A 23,471-nucleotide genomic window follows, 5' to 3' on the forward strand; every position below is an offset into this window, starting at 1 on the left:
GGATGAAATTTGGTCAGTAAGCAGCTGCTTATTAATTACCTCAGTGTCTAATCTAGTTGGAAAGACAAGATCACAAAAAAATTTTATGGGCTAAGTAAAGGATAGTTTCCTCATTTAAAAGTTTCGAACTTGCTTGAGAAATGCTGATTCTCAGTACTAGATTGAATGGACAGGCAGTACTGTACAATAGGAATGTCATGTAAGCCACATATGTAATTTATAGGAGCTACATTAAAATATGTTAACACATTTTGTACCATATAGAAATCTCTAAGACATACACCAGAGACCACACATTTTGGGGCAAACTGCACGTTATTTAAATCATAACTACAGATCATAATGCACTTTAGGTGTTGTTTTTAAATAATTATAACATTTTTATTTACAAAAACAATTAAACAACTAATTAAACAATTAAAGTTCCTAGTACTTTTTTAATGTATAGTACTGTGTAAAACATTTTGAAGAGGGACCAAACAAAATTTACTTAAGTATCTGATTCGCTCCTTTTTCCATGGGCAGCACAAACTCTCTGCAGGCTCTCGTAGGAAATTTTTCTTTTCACTCGCTGGAATACATATAGGTTCATGCTGCTTCATATCACCTGACAACCTTTTGGGTAGATCTTTACGAGGTGCTCTCCTTGCACCCCCAGGGGAAGGGCTGGACAGAGTTGTCTCTAGTTCCAGAGAGCCTTCATTATTGCCATCCATTATCTAGTCTGTCACCACTGATAGCAGAAACTGTTTATACTTCATGTTTGCTTGTGGATTGAGGATGTTGTACACTCTAAATGAATTGAAAAGTCCACAGTTTATAAGGTACAGCACTACTTTTTTTGTCCATTTCATCATTTTTCTTAGAATGGAACAACATGAAAGGAATTGATCCGCACGATCAACGCCTTTCATGTGGGCATTGTATTCCCTGATGCAGGCAGGTTTTACAATATTCTCTCCCGTTTTTCTGGGTTTTTTTCCTGTTGTCGAGACAGAAGTGTCATGGATCATTGATATCATTCGGACAACACGCTTGTCTTTCCATGCTAGGAGAAAAATATCGCCTTTTCTGGAAAATATTATGTCACCTTTCTTCATTCTTGATGTTTTCATTTTCAAATTTGGCGGTAAACCTCTACTCTCCCTAATGGACAAGACAGTGTGTTGACATCTAAGGTCCATAACAGATGGCTCCTGAAACTCGAGAAAACTCATGAGTGGTCCAACACGTGAAACACAAGAAAACTCGTGAGTGGTATGAAAGGTATTAAAAGAAATAGGTGAAATTTATTTTAGTAATATATATTGTTTAATCCAATATATCCAAAATAAAATTCCAATATGTTAACATGAAAAAATGAAATATTTTACTTTTTTAGGGAAGGTCTTTAAAATCCAGGATATATCTAGTCTCAAGGGCTCAATAACCACATGTGGCTAGTGGCTACCATATGAGATAGTGCAGATGAAGACCATGTGAGTACTTGGAATCCACAGAGAGTAGAATTCCCTGTCCAATAAGTGTTGTTTGAAAATTGGAATTAGTGAATTCTCTTTTATAGCAAAGAGTTAAGATCTCTCGTATACTATCTTGACTCAAGGTTAGAGTTATGGAGTTGAATAAATTATTTCTGATGTGTCGGAGCTATAGTCTTAGATCTCACAGGTTATCACTTACACTTTTATTTTCCTAATGTTTAAATTATTTGAGTAATATCAAAGAACTAGAGATAAGCATTGATTGTAATCTTATCTTTTAAAAATGTAAATGTTATATGTATTGATATGTATTTAAATTCAAGTGCATTTTAAAAATTAAACAGGATGTCTATACACATATATGTATGTATGTCTACAGATACTACTTACTGGTGTGTGGTTCCTGTTATGAAAAAGGAATGTATTTGCTCAGGCCTGTGACTTATTATTCATATTTAAATATAGAAAAATTCTCCTTTCAGTCACATTTTTTAACTTATTTTTTCTCATTACCAAAATACTACCATTTTACAACATATTTCAGGGTTTCATATGTTATATAGCACCCTCTACTATCTGAATTTTATTTTTATTTATTTATTTGGAGACAAGGTTTTCCTCTGTTGCCCTCGCTAGAGTGCCATGGTATTATCATAGCTCACTGCAACTTCAAACTCCTGGGCTCAAGTGATCCTCTCACCTCAGCCTCCCAAATTGCTAGGATTATAAGCATGAGTCACTGTACCCAGCTCTATCTGATTTTTAGAACCTGGACCCTAGGAAGATTAGTAAGTGCATACCATTGGTGAAACATTTTTAAGAAATGTTTAGCTATTTTGAGAAAAAAAGGCTTCATACTTCAGAATATATAATAAAGCTAAATGTTCTACATGTTGTCATTGTTCCATCAGAAGTGATGCTAATGAGTCATAGAATCAGTTTAACTTCATTAAACTTAGTTTTTACTGTTTTCAAAGCTATATAAGCAAATTCATATGAAATTATGTCATGTTTTTGCATTTTATCATGACTCTCATCACTTCCTATATATAAATAAAGAAAAGAAGCAATTAAATTCAAGTTTTCTTTAATACTGTGTCCAGCTACATTCTTTTCAAATATTATTTCCAGATACACTGTTTCAGCAGACACTTTATCAGCATTTGCTGCCTGAGGCTTAGAAGAAACTAGCTTCTATGTCTAACTCATTGTGCATGTACAGCTGTCCTCTAGCTTTGAGATCAATAGCCAAGGCCTTTCAGTAATCAGCAACTTACAGTAAAGGGGTAGGGGCAGAGAAGTTGGTATTTACTCGACTTGGAGAAATCATGTGCCTGTAGCATTAATAGAAATAGTTATAAGAGAGAAAGGAAAGTTTGAATGCAAGAACAAAGTCAAGGTTCTTTCTTTGTATATGAAAAGAAAGAGGAGGGTAAAGAAGGAAGAAAGGAAACTGGTTTAGGGGATGGGAAAAGTTGTTCTCATTTTAGTATCAAATAAGTGAAAAAGTTTCTAAAACTCCAGGGAAGGAGAGAGAACTGAGGGTTTGAATTCTACTTTAATGCTAGATTTAACAGAACCAAGTAAACTAAGAGAGGATTGCATAAACAAGAGCAGGGATTTTGGGGTTAGGCATATCTGAGTTGAATCCTGACCTGACTAAGCCACTTACAAAGTGACTTTTACCAGTTACTTCATCCTTTGGGTTCTTTGTTTCTATTCTGTATAATTGGGATAATAATAATTAGGATTAAATGAGATAATTTTTTAAAGAACTTGGTAAACACTTAATAAATGTTAATTACTTAGAATTTTCCATTCTAAATATCTGGTGCCACAGTGGATTAGGATGGTGACAAAGACCTCCATTGGAAGGGTTTTTTAATTATCTTGCCATGGACTCAGGTGGAGTTAGTTACTAATGTGGTCAAATGAAGAACATAGAGAATGTTAGCAGAAGACTTTATGACATTGTACTTATCAATCTATATCTTTTTCTTATCTTAAAATTACTATAATAAATGTGATGGTTGGTGAAAAGTTTTCATTTAAACTATTTTTTATCTGCTTCAGATATGAAAGATACTGGGTTTCAGAAATTATTCAAAATCTAGAAAAATAAAATTATAGTATACTACTTCAGCTACATTCCTTTGAAGGCTGATTATATGAGTAAAAATAAATAGGATTTACCTGTGGAAATTTTTGTTTTTTGAAGTTTGGCATAATGATGACCATTTAGCATCTTTGGAGTGTCAAGACAGAATAGATGTTCAACAGTTATTTGCCTGAGAGAGTGAGGCTGGAATTGGAGCACTTTATCAAACAAGTTAGTTTGCTTTGTCCTCTTCTGTGACTATAGATGTCACTCTTAACTCTAGTCTGAGGTCTTACAGATGAATCCCTCAGTCACAAGGAAAGATGAGTCAAGGAACCTATCATGATTTCATCTAAGAGAATGTACATCTGCTTTATTGATGGTAAATCAATAGCATTATCTTTTATAAAGAATAGCACATTATTATAACTAAAATTAACTGTGATGAACCCTTAAGATTGGATCATTTTTTCATGGATGAATGTTTAAACTTCATCCAAGTGACCGTTAGATATTTTTGGGGACATCGTGTCAGATTACCCTAATTTTATATTTTTGAAACATGGAAACTTTGGGGGAGATTTTTAGAAATTATGAAAGTTTAACTCATTTATTGATAAAGAAACATTTCTATGAAGAAATAGGAAGAAAACATTTGTGTATGTATGGTTTTTTTTTTTTTTTTAGTTGTAATGGATTGATTATTTTTAAGATATGCAGAATAATGTTTACGGGAGCCCAATGATAAGGCTAGCAACAAGGTAGAGTATTGGAATACATATTGCTTCATTCACATTGCAGTATTAAATGCTATTTGGCAGTATTTTATGGAGAGAGCTTTAAGATAAGCAGTTAGTCTTATTTGACGCGATGCAACATTATGGTTCCACTACAATTGTCAGTAGGCAATTTTGCAAATAATGCTGTTGAGGTGAAAATAAGGGAATAAATGTGGAAATAAGGATAATTTGTACTAGAAACTATATGATAAATTAAGTCCCAGATACAGGTGTAGATAATAGAAAATAACTCAAAAAGAAGGGATCAATTGGGATTTTGTAAATTTAGTACACTTGTTTGACCTCTAGACAAGAAGTAAAAGTCTCTAGAAGATGTATTTTAATTTTGTATGTGTTTTAATTTTGAGTCTTAAAGAGAGAGCGGTGCTCATTTACCTATCAGTTAAGAAATCTAAGCTGTTAAGAAGGTTTGGGTTCTATAAAAGGAAAGTTCTTATAAGGCCTAGCCTTTGCTTGTCTTTTCATTTTTTTTAAATGCCCTCTTTTTAACATATTATATATTATGGTTCTTCATTTGTAACATTTTACTGTCAAACTTTTTTGCCTTAAGGGAAGGTTTATAAACTACTCCATTCTTCAGTGTGCTCATATATTATGTCTCTTCCACTTTATCTGTTACTATCTTGTACCTGTTTACAGTGGTCAAGGTTTTTTTTTAAAATTTGAAACCTATTGCTATGGGGAAATTTCTTCTTCCTAAAATGAGCTCACCTCTATTGCCACACAATAAAAGAATTCTCAGCTTTTGAGAGCTTCTGGCTTCCTTATGAAATATGGATAGACTTCTGCTTCTGAAGTGTTTTAGGTTTTTCCCCTTTCGATAAGGAAGAAGAGGAATAAATAGTATGAGGTGTGTTTCTTCTTTTAAGACACAAGAATATCTATAAAATAAATGAGAAGAAAATTAAGACACTGAAAGCTCTAAAGGAGAGTTCATTAGAAATTAGCTATTGGGATGATGAATCTTTGTTCATTGCCCACACTTAAAGGTACTTTTGGGTTTTATACTACTTAGATACTTGATTTTGCAATTAGTGCTTCTTTTAGAATGTTTGCCTCTTATAGCTCCATTACATGACTGAGTTTTTCCTGAACACTATATAGTATTCTATATGAACGAATATTTTAGGAGAAAAGATAGAAAACTCAGTAATTATTTCAAGATAACTGTTGAAAACTTCCATTGTTTCTTTTTAAAAGGATGACCTTCAGTTAGCCAGGTGGATTTATCTTTTCTTTAACATCTCCAATCAAGTAATACTTGAGGGAAAAGATTCTGTAGAAAGACATCCATTGAAGGCCAGAAACATCTACAGATGCAATATGATCCCAAGCAATGAAGCATGTGGCCCTTCATTGGCATTATATGATAACAGGAGGATCTTCTGGCAGAAGAACTGACTTTTGCTGCGTTCTGCATGCTGCCCCTCCAAACCCATATTTGATTGGCACCTATGCCCTATTGAAACTGGCATCACACCTTCTGAATGGGCACAGTGCCAGGCAAGCAGATGGGTATGGGCAAAAGCATGCCAGAAACCCAGTATGTGAATCAAGTTTAAGTATCAGGGGCCCAAACTCCCATCCAGGGATATAAAAACTGCAGTCTGTTGAGAGCTTTTTGTGCTTAAGGTTAAAGGACATGCCATTTCTACTCCAGCTTAGAGGTTGATTAATTTTGAAAGTCAAATAGGAGCTCCTGTGGCTGTGTCAGGCAAAATTCTATCTTTGGTGAATGAGAATTACTACTTCGTGTAGGGAAGGGAAAGTATTGTAATGAAGTTTCCAGTGAGAGTTACTCTCCTGCAAGTGCCTCCAGCACTTAAGCAGCATGCATTCAGTGGAGATGAATATTTCTATTCTCCTACTGAGCCAGGTGCAATCAAAGCCAGATCTTCAACCTGCTGCAGTAAAGAACCCTAAATTTAGAAAGGGCAAGCAAAGTTTAGAAGAACTCCTTGGTGGCAGCTCTTCTCACCATGATCTGACAAAGCTTCACAAAAGTGTATAAAGGAGGTGAAGGGAAAACTCCAAATAAAAAACCTTCATAATATTTCAGCCTGAAACAGAGAGGTCTTTAATAAACCAAAGGAAAAAGTTTAGTCCTTTCTCCTCAATGCAGAAATTCTTCTGAATTTTCTATCAATAAAAATTTAGTTAACCAAAATGTTAGATCCAAATTAATGCATAAGTAACTAAACTTCCTATTTTTACATTTATTTCATTGCATGTCTGTCATGTATATAAACTTTGCTTCTTGAATAATGGATTTTGCATAAAATTGAGTTCTAAACATCATATTCCTTATGATTGTCTCACACCCACTACAGAACTCCCCCTTTCCCCAAAAGAGAGGGCACTGTTCCTTGTGATCATTTTAGTCACATCTTCTAAGTGCTCTTAAATTTACAGGAATGCCTGTAAGACCAGCTGTGGCCAAGAGAAGCTTTTCCTAATCGCCTTATAGCCATTGCTTTTGCTTTTCCACTGTGTAAACTTTATCTATGAACAGATTCCATGAGACCGTTGTGAATACTTCAACGTATTCAAAACATATAACTGCCACAAATTAAACTACTAAAACTAAAGCTGGTGCATTGTAACTGCCAAGTAAAACTGGCACGTCCCTCTGTCAGACTGCAGGAGAGAGTGCCATACAGTCCTCGGAAAACACAATTCATCCAGAAGCACTCTTGTCACTTGCTCTGATATTAAACCAGAGAAAGTGACATTAATTAAAGAAGTGACATGAGCCAACAAAGGCAATGAATTTTAAGCTTTGGCTCATGTGCAGACCTTAATCCAACCTGTTCTGCTTAGGTAGTGTGGCCATTTTTGAAGAGTAGTTAGTGTGGCTACTTTCACTGCTCCTCCTCTCATCTTGCCATTCTGAAACACATTTTCAGGAAACTAACATTTTATATCCAGAATTGGACTGGTTAATTGGCACACTGGTAGTCATTTCAGGGCTTCCCAAAATAGTGTGGTGGCATGTGATGCATTTATTGCACTTGATAACTGTGAGATGTACAACAACTAGAGGTACAGGAGAGTTGGTCTAACAAAAAGGCAACAGCTAAACAGCAGAGCACCTAGTCTTGGTAGACTAGAAGCTAGGAGAGTCTGTTGCTCGGACTCGTGGAAACAAATGGTAGCTGGTAGGCTTTATGAAAATTGTAGCATGTTAAAGAGGCAAGCAGGGGAGTATTCATAACTTCGCTCTCTCTTTGTTCCATAGCATGATTTCTTGTGATATTCATTATTTCATATGATTACTATTTTGTACACTGTCTTTTTAACCATTCCTCATACACACATGCATGCATACACATTATAAATTCCTTATAGACGGTCACAAAGAGTGCTTAAATATGGTCTTGCATGTTAAAGCTTTTCAAAAATGGTATGTTAAATTAACTCTAGAACTAGTCTATTATGGAAAAATGATTTTCCTAATAGGTTGTCTGAGACTAAATTTTTTGCTTTATATGTGGTCTGTGTGTAAGGCACTGTACTTTCAGATTTAGAGACATTATTTTGAATATTTTGGGGAGTTTGTGGGAGAGAGAAATATCTCTTCATTCCCTTTGCAAGTAAATTTTTAAAGTAAAAAAAGCTGTGTACTTAATTTATAGATTATAGCATTTATTGGGAAAAGTCTACTCTGTTAATACGTAGTATGGGGGGTTTAAAAAATGGACATTGTGTTAAGACTATCAATTTTGTGTTTAGAATAAAACATTTCTACTGAATAGCATTTAATTGAAGTAGACCTATTAATAATAGCAAGTAAAAACTTTTGTGGGGAAATGGATGATGTTGACTGTTAAATGGATTGACTTGTAGGCATGTAACATGCATAAGAAATCAACTTTTCAAAGAATGTAAACACAACTTTGACAGAAAATAAATTATTGGAATTTCTTTTAATCCAAGTCTGTGAAAGATTTGATTAAGGGTTTTGTACATAGTCAGAAGCTTTTGTTATGGTTTTTGGGCATAGGTATTCTGTGTTTGAGATTGTGAATTTTCTATCTGTGTAATTAGTTATGAGGTTTAATGTACATTTTTTATATCAGGCAGACAATGGCTTCAAAGAGACAGCAGTGCTGCAAAGGAGCAAGAAGAGAAGGCCAAAGTTGACACACAGAGAGGCAAAACAGTGTAGGAAAAATCAACACGTTTTGCAAAATCAATCATTGAAAATGTGTCAGCATTCAGGAGACTGTCTTTAATTTGCAATCCAAGTGAAATAGAGTATTTAAATATGAGAGGCAGTATTATTGAGCCCAGCATGCCTGCTACCACTTGTTTGACTAGCTCAGAATAGAACACTGAGAAGCAAGGGCTCAAAGTTAAATGAACATTTATACATTTTAAAATCAAATGAAAGATTCAGAGTGTATTCATGAATTAAATTTTTTTTCAGAACCCTAAATTTAATCAGCTGGAATTACTTTTAAAGTGTCATTCTATTTAACTTTTGGGAATGATGAATTTGCCTTTTAATAAGGATGCTATATTTTATCATGAAGATGAAACAAACTGTCTTTTGTTAATTATTCCCCAGAGACACTGGCCATTTTTCTCTCTCCAATGCTTAGTGTGGAGTAAAAGCAGCTTCCCGCAAATTTATTTCAAGGAAGAGCAATTGGAAGCTTCAACATGTGTGAAAGAGGCGCATGGAGAACATAGCTTCCATTTCAGGTATTCTGTGTGCCACCTAATGAACCTCTTAAAGGTAATGTTACCAAAGGCCCACTGAGGAGGCCATGAACGTAGAACACAGAAAAATAAGAAAGAATGAAAGAAGACGCTGGCAAAGAGTAGCAGATGTGTCAGATTTGCCTATGGCATGTGATAACTGCTGGGACTGGCTTTTGAAATCTTTTTAGAAAATTATCATCTTCATCATCAACTCCTAAAATCTTTAACTTAGTGAGTGCCAAGCTCTGTGTTAAGTGCTTTATTTCATTAATCCTCCCAGCAACTTAATAAGGAAGATATTAAGGCCTAAGGAGGTTAAGTAAATTGCCTTCAGGGCAAAGTTTTAATAATTGTCTCCATCTACATCTGTACTCGGGTTTCTTTGCTCTACTGATTGATGTCCCTTGTCAAAGAACACTTTGAATTTATTGCTAGCCAGAGAAAATAGTGGCAAATGGCGTGCTTATGACAAGCTCATTTCTGAAGTAACAGCAAAATATGTAATTGATAGTATTGGCAGCTAATTTAAGAAATCTGTTAGTGATGATGCTAATAATGGTGTCATTTTCGTTCAGATTGACAACTCAAGGCGTAGAGCATCAGTGATATGTTTTTAATACTATTAAGATCACAAAAATCTGTGAAAGAACATCTGATATTTATAGTAAACCTAATGTTAAGCACTGGAAAAAATACATTAAAAATGTACCATGTCTTAGATCAAATATTTTTATGAAAAAAAGTGAGAATAGTCACCTATTAGTGCCTACAATCCGATTGAGAAAGATTTGGTGGATTTTCATGCTTTTGCAAAAATGAATAAATTTATCTAGTTTATAGGAATTTTATACATTTGTTTGAGTAAAATAAGCAACAGGAAGGTCTAAAGAGACCTCTTTAAATCCCTGTGATATTATTTTAACAATTATTTAAAAATTTTAAAAAAATATATTGAATTATTCTTGACCATGTTTTTTTCCATTGGATAATAATTTAAAGATACACTGCTTAGGAGACTAGGTTTTTTAAAGAGTAAAATAAACAAAATACTTACGTAAGTGGAATCTTGTTAAAGAATATGTCCCCTTATAGAATTTGTTTCAAATGCCAAAATATCCTTATAGAACCCTGTATAGAAAAAAAAAAAAAAAAAAAAAAAAAAAAAAATGCCAAAATATTTTATTTGTAACAAGTCTAGATTTTAGAAAATTGTTCAGTTCTTTCAATATATTACACAATAGTAATGATTTATTGTATACCTATAGGTGATTCATGAAAAAATTAGAACATTTCATGTAGAGTTAAACTCTTAGGTATTCTTAATAGAGAAGAGATATTTATTAGTTATTACAATGCTAGTTTTTATGCTGTAATACTTTTTACTTCGGCTTATATACATAGCAAGAAAAAGAATGAGCAAAATACAAGCTATTACATTAAATACATGTTTTTGAGCACTTATGGTGATATGAGGTTATTAATTTCAAATTCTAGAGAATGTGAAGAAAAGCTATTTATTATATTTGATCTTATTTCTATTAAAAAATCATGTGTTACAGTTCTTAGATCTCCAGTATCAAATGTGAGTATTATTATTGAGAATGGAGTATTAGTTATGTAAACCTATCTGACAAAGTATTAGGAAGATGGTAGAAAAAGTAAAACTGCTTAAAAAATCCTATAAATTACACTTAAAGTAAAGTGAGAAGAAAACTGAACAAAGCTGTCTAATAGGGAAATGAAAATGGGAAGAAACAATTGTATGGTCTTTTATAATCAGAATTTCTACTTTAACAGAAAGCTTTCAAGGAAGTATAAATGTTTTGAAATTAACTAGTTTAATGTGAAGGAATCTCTGTAAAAAATAGAATATTTTTATTGCGAGGAAGGACCTTTAAGTTCCTTTTGGCTATGAAAACCTATGAGATCCTGGAAGATGGTGTTAAATATGTAAATACTCTGTCTATACTGAAACGTGGACATAGGCACAGGCTTTAAGGAAAGGGTTGATGCAGCTGAGTAAAGAACTAGTTGTACTAATAATAAACAAGCAAAGCAAATCTAAGTCACCGAAAAATGACATAAAGAGATCATCAAGAAGAAAAAATAATGGCTCTATTATCTGTTTATGTAGTGTATCTTTGGATAATAATAAAAGCACATGCAATTGTAAAGACATGCAATATAGAGACCTTAATGAAAAATGCAAGAAAGATTTTCTTTATTGGCAGCCTAATTACAACATAATATTAGAAAGTTGTTCAAAAGAGTAGGTATAGAGCTAGGCTAAAGATTCTTACATAATAGATTTTTAAACCTAAAATATAGAATATATAATAGCACTTAAGGAAGGGAGGTCAAGAACTACTTCAGTCTTTACTTTGTAGATTTGAAAATAGAAAGACTTCATGATAGCAAAGGGAAATACGACTACCATTCCAGTATATTGTATGGCCAAATGGACTGTCTCTTAGGAGATAGAAGGAAATATTTGAGGTCTTAGGAAATCTGAAGTCATTTCATAACAGATTATTACTAAGATAAAATAGTCTTGAAAGTAGTATATGATTGAAACAGACTTACAAGAGATAAAAGAACTAAACCATTAAGAAAAGATTTGATGATACAAAGTAAAACTAATAAAAATTATGGAACTTATTTAAGAACTAAGTTATGAACATAGAATTTTACAGTGAAATTCACATTTCTAGATAAATGAATTGTGGTTACAAATTATAGGGTTAATAACTAAACCAAAAAGTTAAGTTACATATCAGCCCTTTAAGCAAGCTCAAAATGTATTTAATTAATAATAACAAAAACAGATGATTTAGTTATCAGTGTTAAGTTTGAGAAATAAATGGATTGAAAAACATAATGTTGTAAGATGAAATAAGTATGTAATGTATACCTCAACCAGTAGGTAATTGGTGAAGGAGAAGATAGAAAAATAAAAATAATATGAACTATTGGATTATAATACAATTGTCAGTTACTGTATTAGATAAAAAGTCTTAAACCCTCTATTAAAGAATATTATTGATAGAACCCCATCATTGTCAGAAGAGAAATACTTAAGATAAAAAAAAAACACTAAAAGGTAAGATTTTTCATGCACATGTAAGAGTAAAACAATAGCAAGGTTTGTTGTTATTTTACATTCCATAGTAAAAATCATTAAGAGAGCTAAACAAGGATGTTATATGAGGTGAAAGGTTAATAAAACATAGTGAAAATATAATGATAGAATTTAGTATGATGAGAATTCTACTGTTTATTTTTATCCTTGAAGAGAAAATCTAGTAGCCATCCAATAAGAAATTGTTAGTATAACTGGAAATATTATAACCAATTCAGAAAATGACAAAGCAGTTACCGCTGTCTTCACACTGGTCTCTAAGGAACCTAGGTATAGAGGTGAATGGAGTAGGAGTTCTGGTCTCCACTCCTATATTTCAACCTGAGCATTTCTGCTTTATCTGTTCTGTATCAGGCACACTTCATCCTATTGCACTTCACTTTATTGCACTTCACAGATACTGTGTTTTTTGCAAATTGTAGGTTTGTAGCAACCCTGCAATAAGCAAGTCTATCAGTGCCATTTTTCCAGTAGCATGTGCTCACTTCTTGTCACATTTTGATTACTCTCACAGTACTTCAAACTTTTATCATTGTGTCTGTTAAGATGATCTGTGATCAGTGATCTATAATGTTATTATTGTAATTGTTTTGGAGAACCACAAGCCATGTCCATATAAAACAAAACTTAAATGATTAATGTTGTATGTGTTCTGACTATTTCACCAATTGGCCATTCCCCTATTTCTCTCCCTCTTTAGACCTCCCTATTCCCTGAGACTCAATAATATTGAAATTAGGCCAATTAATAACACTACAATGGCCTCTAAAGTGTTCAAATGAAAGGAAGAGTCACACATATCTCACTTAAAATCAAAAGCTAGAAATGATTAAGCTTAGTGGGGAAGGCATGTCAAAAGCCCACATAGGCTGAAAGCTAGGTCTCTTGCACCAGCCAAGTTGTGAGTACAAAGGAAAAGTTCTTGAAGGAAATTAGAAGTGCTACTCCATTGAACACACGAATAAGGGAGTGAAACAGTCTTATTGCTGATACGGAGAAAGTTTCAGTGGTTTGGATAGAAGATCAAACTAGACACAACATTCCCTTAAGCAGGACCTAATCCAGAGCAAGACCCTAACTCTTCAATCCTATGAAGGTTGAGAAAGGTGAGGAAGCTGCAAAAAAAATGTTTGAAGCTAGCAGAGATTGGTTCATGAGCTTTAAGGGCAGAGGCTGTCTCCATAATAAGAGTGCAAGGTGAAACAGCAAATGCTGATGTAGAAGCTACAGCAAGTTATCTAGAAGATCTAGGTAAGATAATTGATGGGTGGCTGCACTAAACAACAGATTTTCATTGTAAACAGAAGAGCCTTCTACTGGAAGAAGATGCCATCTAGGACATCACAGCTAGAGAGGAGAAGTCAATGCCTAGCTTCAAAGGACAGGCTGACTCTCTTATTATGGTTTAAGGCAGCTAATGCTCATTTACCATTGTGAAAATCCTAAGGCCCTTAAGAATTATACTAAGTCTACTCTGCCTGTGCTCTGTAAATGGAACAACAGAGCCTGGGTGATAGTTTATCTGTTTACTGCATGGTTTTCTGAACATGTTAAACCCACTGTTAAGCCCTACTGCTCAGAAAAAAAGATTTCTTTCAAAATATTACTGCTCATGGACAATTCACCTAATCACCCAAGAGCTCTGATAGAGATATACAAGGAGATTAATGTTGTTTTCCTGCCTGCTAGCACAACATTTTGTAGCTCATGTATCAAGAAGTAATTTTAACTTTCAGGTCTTATTTAAGAAATACATTTGTAAGGCTATAGCTGCCATAGTGATTCCTCTAATGGATGTGGCCAAAATGAATTGAAAATTATCTGGAAAGGATTCACCATTTTAGAAGCCATTAAGAACATTTTTTATTGGTGGAAAGAGTCAAAATATCAGCATTAACAGGAGTTTTGAAGTTGATTTCAACCCTTCTGGATGACTGACAGGTTTAAGACTTCAGTGGAGGAATTAACTGCAGATGTGGAAATAACAAGAGAAGTGGAGCCTGAAGATGTGATTGAATTGCTGTAGTGTCATGATAAAATTTGAATGGTTGAGTAGTTGTTTCTTATGAGCAAAGAAAGTGGTTTCTTGAAATGGAATCTACTCCTGGAGAGAATGCTATGAAAATGTTGTTGAAATGACAACAGAGGATTTGGAATATTACATGGACTGACTTGGTAAAACAGTGGCAGTGTTTGAGAGGACTGCCTCTAATTTTAAAAGAACTGTGGATAATATCCTATCAAACAGCATCACATGCTACAAGAGAAATCTTTTATGAAAAGAAGCATGGCAAACTTCATTGTTGTCTTATTTTAAGAAATTGCCACAGCACCTCCCCCAACAATCTTTAGCACCCACAACCCTGATTGATCATTCAGCAACCATCATCAACATCGAGGCAAGACCTTCCATAGCAAAAAGATTACAGTTTCTTGAAGGCTCAGATTATCATTGGCACTTTTTAGCAGTAAAATATTTTTAAATTAAGGCATGCACATTTAATTTTTAGGCATGTTCTTGCACACTTAATAGAATATAATATAGTGTAGACATAACTCATATATGAACTGTGAAGCCAAAAAATTTGTGTGACTTGCTTTATTTCAATATCTGCCTTATTGCTGTGGTCTGGAACTGAATTTGTAATATTTCCAAGTTATCAGGATTCCAAGAAATATTCCATTCTTGGTTTCATTGATTTATTCGGTTTCACTGATTTCTGGCTATTTCCTTTATTATTTTCTGCTTTTAAGTCCTGCTTTGGCAGTTGCCCTAGAGTTTTCAGTAAACACTTACAACTAATGTATACTTTTCACAGGACACTATACTCCTTCACAATTAGTGCAGGTATCTTATAATAATTCTTCTTTCTTGTCCCTTGCTGTAATTCATTTCACTTATCCATAAGCTGTAATCACCAAATACATTGTTGCCATCATTAATTTGAACAAATACTTTGCCAATTAAAATAAGAAAAGTAAATTTTTATTTTACCTTCATTTATTCCTTCTCTGTCACAGTGTATTTCTTTATATAGATCTGTGTAATAATACCTGTATTGTTTTCCTTCTCTCTGAAGACAACTTTTTAACATTTCTTGCAAGGCAGGTCTTACTTTGGTAAGGTGTGGGAGAATGGAAGGCCTCTTATAATCTTGTGATTAGATCTGTCTTTTAATGGGCCTATGCCCCTGGGATGTGACCGTCACCAGTGTTTCTCAGCACCATTCTACCTCACTTAGGTAAGATAGGAATGGTAGAGGGGACTGGAGTTGGTTATTTCCCTTCTTTCATACTGGGTAGGCTCTGGCAGAGTAGGTTTCCCCTTACCCTGCTGGATGCAGGAGGGATTTTTCTCTGATCTTCACTGTGAGAATCTGGTGGGATCCTGGAGGGAAAACTGCCCCAATAAGCTGTGACTCTCCATATTTACTTGCCTTCCCAGTTGGTGGGCACTGGTTTGTCCTACAATCTCAGTTCTCTGGTGGATCCAAGAAGAGTTGTTAATTTTCAGTTCATTTAGGTTTTTTTTTTCCTTTGAGGACTAGTGTGAGGACCTTCAAGCTGTCAAGAGTGGAAACCTCCATTTACTTTCTAAGAATGTTCAAACAGCTACTGTAGTCTTTGTCTAGTTTTCATAACAGTTTCAGTGAGAGTCATAGGGTTGAGTGTGCCTTTTCTATCTGACATCTATACAGATGCTCCTCAACTTGCAATGATGGGGTTATGTTCCAATAAAGCTATTGTAAATTGAAAATATTGCGAGTGGAAAATACATTCAATATACCTAATCTGCTGAACATCATAGCTTAGCCTAGCCAACCTGAAACATATTCAGAATACTTTCATTAGCCTACAGTTGTCAGTTGGGCAAAAATCATCAAACACAAAGCCTATTTTATAATAAAGTATTGAAGATCTCATATAAGAGTATCATAAGGCGTATTGCAAGCTCAAGAAAAGATCAAAATTTGAAATTCAAAATGTGGTTTCTACTGAATGTGTATTGCTTTTGCATTATTATAAAGCTGAAAAATCATTAAGTTGAACCATTTTAGGTTGAGGACCATCTTTATTTTTTTAAACTACTGATTTGATTTCTTTAATGATTATATTTCTAGTTAGGTTTTTTATTTTCTGAATTATTTTGGTAAATTATATGTTTTTTTCTAGAAAACTGCTATTCCTTGTAAGTTTTTAAATTTATTGGTGATAATATTTATAGTTTTAGCTTACCTTTTTCAAAATCTCTTCTGGAACTATGATTTTGCTCTCTTTTCTGTTTAAAACAATTTTGCCAAAAGATTGTTTATCACCATAAATAACAATCTTGATTCTCACTTGTTTGTTTAATTTTTCAACTTTTTAAATTTATTTTGTAACTTTTAAATTTCAGATTTGGAAAGGGCTTGCAAAAAAGAGAGTTCCTATATACTGTTCATTCAGCTTCCACAAACGATAGTATCTTGAAAACCATAGTATATTACATAGTAACACCAGGAAATTAACATTGATAAAATACTATAATATTATCTTATTTATATGTTTTACTAAAATTTTGCCAATTGTTCTAATGTCATTTTTTTTGGTCCAAAAATCCCAAGATGACACAATATGTATATTAATAGTTATCATTATCTCTTTAGCTCCTTCTGCCTAGGAAAATTCTTTAGTCTCTTTGTGTCTTTATTGAGCTTGGCACTTATTTTTTTTCTGCTCTAAGATATAATTTATTGAAATATTTTATTTATAGACTTTAAATATCTTTGAGTAAGCAGTTTGGAATAGAGGACAAATATTGGGTTGGATCTAGAACACACCCTTTCATTGAATCATGGTTTCTCCACCGAAGTCTTTGGATTTTTAATTAATTGAATTGATCTCTGTACTTTATGATCTCAGAACTTTTTTTCCTAAATCTTAATTGAGTGAAAAGTCCTATCTGAAGAATTCCTGCCCCTCACCTACAATCTGTTAGGTGAGTTATTCTGTCTCTTAAAGAAGGGGAGGCTAGGCTGCAAAGAACTCATACTTTTAAGGGTCTTCTGCATTTTCTCAGGTATATAGTAGGGATTAGAAGTGTCTTCATTTGGCCCTCCAAAATAATTGCCCTTAAACTATAAGGTGCTTCCAAATTAATCAGAGCAAAGTAATCTGGGAGGCCCCTCACTTCTACCTACCCATCTTTCCATACCCCCTCTGGCAATTCTCTAGAAGTTCTTATCCCTGAGGTTCTTCTCCGTATTAAAAAAATATGTATTTGAAGATTAAATGTTTTGGAGTGTTATACACTGCCACAATTTGCTATGGAGACATCTGTTCTGATGGTACTGGGATAAATTCGATACTGCCACATAAAACTTTGTTGTCCCTCCTTCATCATGGAAGGGAATTAGTCTGAATTCTGTTAATCCCCTCACTGTTCCTATGCTTTGAGCAAAGGGACAGCTGCCAACATAATTTTGTCCTTTCTGGCACCAGCTCTTCTCAGGCCAAACTTAGAGCCTTCCAGCTTTCCGTCTCCCAGGATTCTCAATCTTCAGTGGCTGATAGGACCACAGCATTTTTTAAAACCATCTTAACCATTTTTATTTGTACAGTTCAGTAGTGTTAAGTATATTCACATTATTGTTCAATAGATTGCCAGAACTTTTCCATTTTGCAAAACTGAAATGCTATACTCGTTAAACAATAACTCCCCATTTCCCCCTTTCTGCAGCACCTGGAACCACCATTCTACTTTTTGTTTCTATAAATTTAACTTTAAAGACCTTGTAAAAGTAGAGTCATATAGTATTTGTCTTTTTGTGAGTGGCTTATTTAACTTAACATAATGTCCTCAAGGTTCATTTATGTTGTAGCATATGACAAGATTTCCTTCCATTTTAAGGTTGATTAATGTTTGATTCTATGTATAGAACACATTTTGTTTATTGGATTGTCTGTCCACAGACATTTGTGTTGCTTCCACCTCTTGGCTAATTGTCAGTAATCTGCTGTGAACATGAGTGTGCACGCCCACCTAATTTTTCCATTTTTAGTAGAGACAGGGTCTTGCTCTTGCTCAGGCTGGTCTTGAACTCTGAAGCTCAAGTGATCCTCCCTCCTCAGCCTCCCAGAGTGCTAGGATTACAGGCATGAGCCACCATGCCCAGCCATATATTTTATTGTTTACGTTGCTCAGATTTTCCCTTTCTCAACCCTGGAATTGGCCTTTTTTCCAAGGATCCCTTGTTCATTTTATTGGAAATGGTATTAGAAACCATAATACGGTACTAGGTGTGCTCATTTCTACTGGAAGATTATTCCTTTAGGCCTTTTTAGCTTTTTGGCTTTGATTTTATTACTTTCTGTTTGTATCTTTAGTTTCCTAAGTTATTAATTAGAGCACTTAGCTCACTCATTTTTCAATTTTCTTAAAATTAAAGCACTTAATGCAATAATTTTCTCTCTAGGTATCGCTTTTATTCATTAATTTGTTTACCAAATGCTATCTGTTTTGATATTTTTTTTGGTGTCACTCAGTCTCATGTTGAAATTTGATCCTCCTTTTTGGAGGTGGGACCTGAAGGGAGGTATTTGAGTCATGAATCCCTCATTAATGGCTTGGTCCATTCTCATGGCAGTGAGTTCTCTTAGTTCCTACGAGAACTGGTTGTTAAAAAAAGAGCCTGACATCTCCTCCTCTCTCTTGCCTCCTCTCTTGCATGTGATCTACACACACCAGCTTCTCTTCTTCAGCTAGGAGTGAAGCTTCCTAAGGCCCCCATCAGAAGCAGATGCTAGTGCCATGTTTCTTGTACAGCCTGCAGGATGTGAGCCAAATAAACTTCTTTATAAATTACCCAGCCTCGGTTATTCCTTTATAGTAACACAAATGGACTAAGACATCAGATAATTAATAACTTACTAGGCACTATTTTAGGTGCTTGGGACACATTTAAATAAAGCAAAATATTTCTGTCTTTGTGGAGAAAAATATTCTAGCAGAGGAAGACAAGTAATAAATATGGTTTTTAACTGCATCCTAATGAGTTTTGATATGATATTTTCACTACTATTCAGTCCTATCTATTTTCTAATTTCCACTGTAATTTTTTCTTTGCCCAGAGAACTTGGTTTTAATAGTACTTATTTGATATTTATTGAGACCTGCTTTATGGGCAAAACTATGAGCAGTTTAAAATATATTTTTTATATGTGCTTGAAGAGAATGTATGTACTTTGTTAGTATTTTAAAAAATCTGGCCTTTAGAGAAAAACTGTTAATTACATTGTTTCAATCTATTTTTCGTCTGCTTACCTATACATTATGGGATTGCATTAAAATCTACTATTTTTGACACTATGTTGTCAACTTTTTCCCTGCTAGTTTTTGATTTATATATTATGAAGCTACATTGTTAGTTGATTTCAAGTTTATAATTCTTTCTGTTGTGTCATTTCTTTTATGATTAGATTAACTTGATATCTAATAATTTGTAATTATTATCTTTCAGTTACTTCATTCCTTTCATGATTAGGTTGAGCTAACTTAATATCTATTAGGCAGGGACCAAATCTGCAGGTGGTAGATATAGGCCAAGAGGGTCATTGCTAGGGGTGGGGTATCAGGGGAAGGACTGCAGAAAAATGCAGAACACCTGACAATCATGTGTATCAATCACCTGGTAAATCCCACACCTCCCGTGATCCCTCATCCAGACCAGGCCACCTGGAAGTCCTTAATATCCTTCTCCACTTGTGCAGACCTGTTCTCTCTGGAACGTACTCTCACTTTGTATAGCTCCCTCCTTTTCTGCAGTGAAAGCTGTTCATATGAATTTGCTTCCTGTCTGTAGTCACTCCTTCACACCAGCCCTGCTTTTGAATTTTCCAAACAATGAGCCAAAAAACAAGGACAGTAGTCCGCCAAAGAGGCTGGACCTGACAATATCTATCTATTCTTCTTTCCTGAGGTTTAATTTTGAAAATGTATGTTCTACCTTTCTTCCAACTATTTTGCCTTATTAATTTATTTTCTATTTTTTTTACTTTGATGCCTTGTATAACTAGTTTTAGACTTGTTGTCTCTTATAAAAACAGTATACATTTATTTTTTTTAACAGTCTAACAGTTTCTTTTTTTAGTTGGTGAGCTTATTAGTCTATTTAAGATTATTAAATATATTGTGATTACTGACATTTTATCAAATCTAACATGTCGTGGATTATAAGATACATGATTATTTTATGTATGTTGAGCCTATGTCAGATGTTTAGAAGTTCAGAATTGTTATCCTTCTCTTGAATAATTTCATTTGTATTTCTGTAGGATGTGTTTTATATCTAATACTTCATGCTGTCCTTTAAGCTATGACACAATACCTTAAAAATAGTCTTACATATGGAATTCATAGAACACTCAGTTGTTGCAGTTGTATTGTACTGAACTTTTTTTCATTAATATCAAATTTGTGTCCCGTTGCTCTGTTTTGGCCTAGTTAATTAATTTTTCTACATAAACAATAATTTTTCTTATCACTGCCAAATCATTATGAATAACAAACAACATGCAGTGCCATCGGCTATGTACATAAGTCAGTTGAAGTAAAGATAAATGGACAGATAGGCTTGAGTTTGTGCATGCATAGGCAGTGACAGCTATGTTATAACTGCTATGTGTTCAACAACAGCTTTAAGATGCCATAATTTATAGGATGCATTGAGATTTTAGAGGTGCTAACATATGAAAAGAGTATAAAATTGATTTACTCAGGTATTTTCATTTATTTTATTGTCATATTTTGTGTGTTTTCTATTCTAACATTTCTGGTTTTTTAGAGTTAGGTTTAGGGTTAACTCTAACCTTGAAGAAAGGTTTAGAACTTTTCTTTTCCTGCCTTTTATTAAATTGGTTAGGTTTTTTTAATTCTCTTTTTTTCTCTACTGATTTTGAAGTTATGCACTTTATTGATTAACCTTAAAATTTCAGTGTACTCACTTGATTTAACAAGCTGTAAAGCTAATCAGTATCTCCACTTTTCTGGATGATAAAAGAACATTTCAACATTTTAACTTTGATCATTCTGTTACTACGTTGTGCATTGTTTTGTCAGTGTTTTCAGTCTACCTTATTCTAGATTTTAGTTTTACATTTGTGTGTGAGTATTTGATGAATGAGTATTTAATGATATATTTTATAATCCATGACATTTTTGATTACAATACTGCAAAAGTATATACCATGTCTGTTTTTTTATCATCATTTAATTTCACTAGCTAGAATAGGGCTTGGCTTGCAATATAAAATAAATATTTTAGTTGGGCAAGATGGTACGTGCCTATAGTTCTAGCTGCTTAGGAGGCTGAGGTAGGAGAATAGCTTAAGCCCAAAAGTTGGGTGCTGCAGTGAGCTATGATGATACCACTGTACTCTAGCCTGGGCAACAGAGTGAGACCCTGCCTCAAAAAAAAAAAAAAAAAGAGAGAGAAAATATTTGTTTCATTAATTAACTGATTGCTTATTTTACTGTAAAAAGATCTTTGGTAACTAGAGCAATCTGTTTATTCATATGGAACTTCCATCTCTAAGAGCCTTCTAATCAGTTGATTTTAGATTTAGATCCTCCAATATAATCTGGCTAGGAAGTTTATAGAGACTGTTGTGTAGCTACCAAATAACAAATATAGAGAGGTTGCAACACATGATTATGTTCATTTGAAATAATGTGAAAGGAAGAGTTAGATTATAAAGTGGTAGGGATAAAATGTTTGAAATCAGTGAGGAGTGGGACCTTGGACTGGTTGGATATCTTTTTTCCCAGTGGTAACACAAGTTTTTTATCTTGTTGAAATCCCTATTTTCCTTCTGTACTTTTCAGCTTCTTACATTCTGTTGGGCTTAAAGATTCATTTGTTGCTGTGGTTACCTGCTGTTGAGATAAGAGGCAGGAGGAAGTTTCCATGGTCTCAGGAAGCAAGCAGACTTGCCTAGAGTAGGTGCTGTTCTAAGCGGACCAAGGTTGCGACAGGATATTTTTCCCCAGCCTTGGGTACCATACTAGTAAGACAGTTTCTCATAGGGTAGGAAGAAAGCTTTTTTCTTACTCCTTCCTCCATACCAAGACTGGACCCTTTCCCCTGTATATACTTTCTTCAGTTTTCTTCTTCTTAGATGTAGATAATTCACTCTTCTTGTTCTCTTGGGACTATTGTATAAGTGAAAATGAAATAACTTTACATGAATGAAGATGAAAAGAATTTTAAGTGATATAAATAAATTTAATTTCTTTGTTACTGTGAAGGGGTCCGATAGGACTAATGTTCTTGATATCTAATAATTCACAAGTTATATCTAACATTAACTAGAAGAGTAATAATAAGAGGATACAACATTTTAATAAACATTCTGAAACTATATTTGAAGAATTTGATCTTGTTCTCAGTGTAAGTACCGATTTTCAATTGTATTCAATACTAGTTCCACTTTTTTCCTTTCTCTTTTCTTAAAACATCCTAAGTAACACTTAACACAGTGCCTGGCATATTCTAGCTTCCTAATAAATATTGGCTAGTTGAATGAGTGATGAAATACATTGATAAAGAGTGAATATATGAATGAGATGTGCACCGTCTGGGGGATGGTCATGCTTGAGACTCAGACTTGGGGGGGGGCAAGGGCATTATTTGAAACCTTAAAATTTGTACCCCTATAATATGCTGAAATAAAAAAAAAAGAGTGAATAAATGAGTGGATGACAAAGTTTTTAGACTTTTACAATACAAATAAATATATGTGTAAATTTCCCTTATCAGATTTAAAAACAGAATAATATTTTAATAATTTAGGTAATATAGAGGAAAGGATTTATTCTAAAATTTGAACACTGGACTTTTTCTGAAGTCAGATTATAGTATCTGAAAATGGATAATAAGCATAACATGAAGTAAGATAACTTGAAATGAATCTCTGAGATACATATTCTTTAATGTAGCAATAATTGATTGTTAGATTCAGAAGATTATTTTTAAAAACTTTATTCTTATTTTTAACCTAGTTTATTCTAGAATTTTGTCAAGTAGAAATGGTTTTGAACTTTCTACTTGAAATGAATCCATTTTCATTTCTGAATTATGATAGACTCTAATGAAATTGAACCAGTGAATTTTATTAATATTATACATCATCTATTGTGTTTAATGCCATATATCTAGAAAATATTTTCCCCTACATATTGGATCTATGTGGTTAATATTTTCTGTCGG

At 33.7% G+C, this 23,471-nt stretch overlaps 1 protein-coding gene across 4 annotated transcripts in view; it reads left to right on the forward strand.

Moving 5' to 3' along the window:
* The window catches only part of VRK2 (VRK serine/threonine kinase 2), a 119,726-nt gene that overhangs the window by 23,292 nt on the left and 72,963 nt on the right, over nucleotides 1–23,471 (forward strand). The window lies entirely within an intron of this gene.

Source organism: Microcebus murinus, chromosome 3, assembly GCF_040939455.1.
Source record: "Microcebus murinus isolate Inina chromosome 3, M.murinus_Inina_mat1.0, whole genome shotgun sequence".
Classification (NCBI taxonomy): domain Eukaryota; kingdom Metazoa; phylum Chordata; class Mammalia; order Primates; family Cheirogaleidae; genus Microcebus; species Microcebus murinus.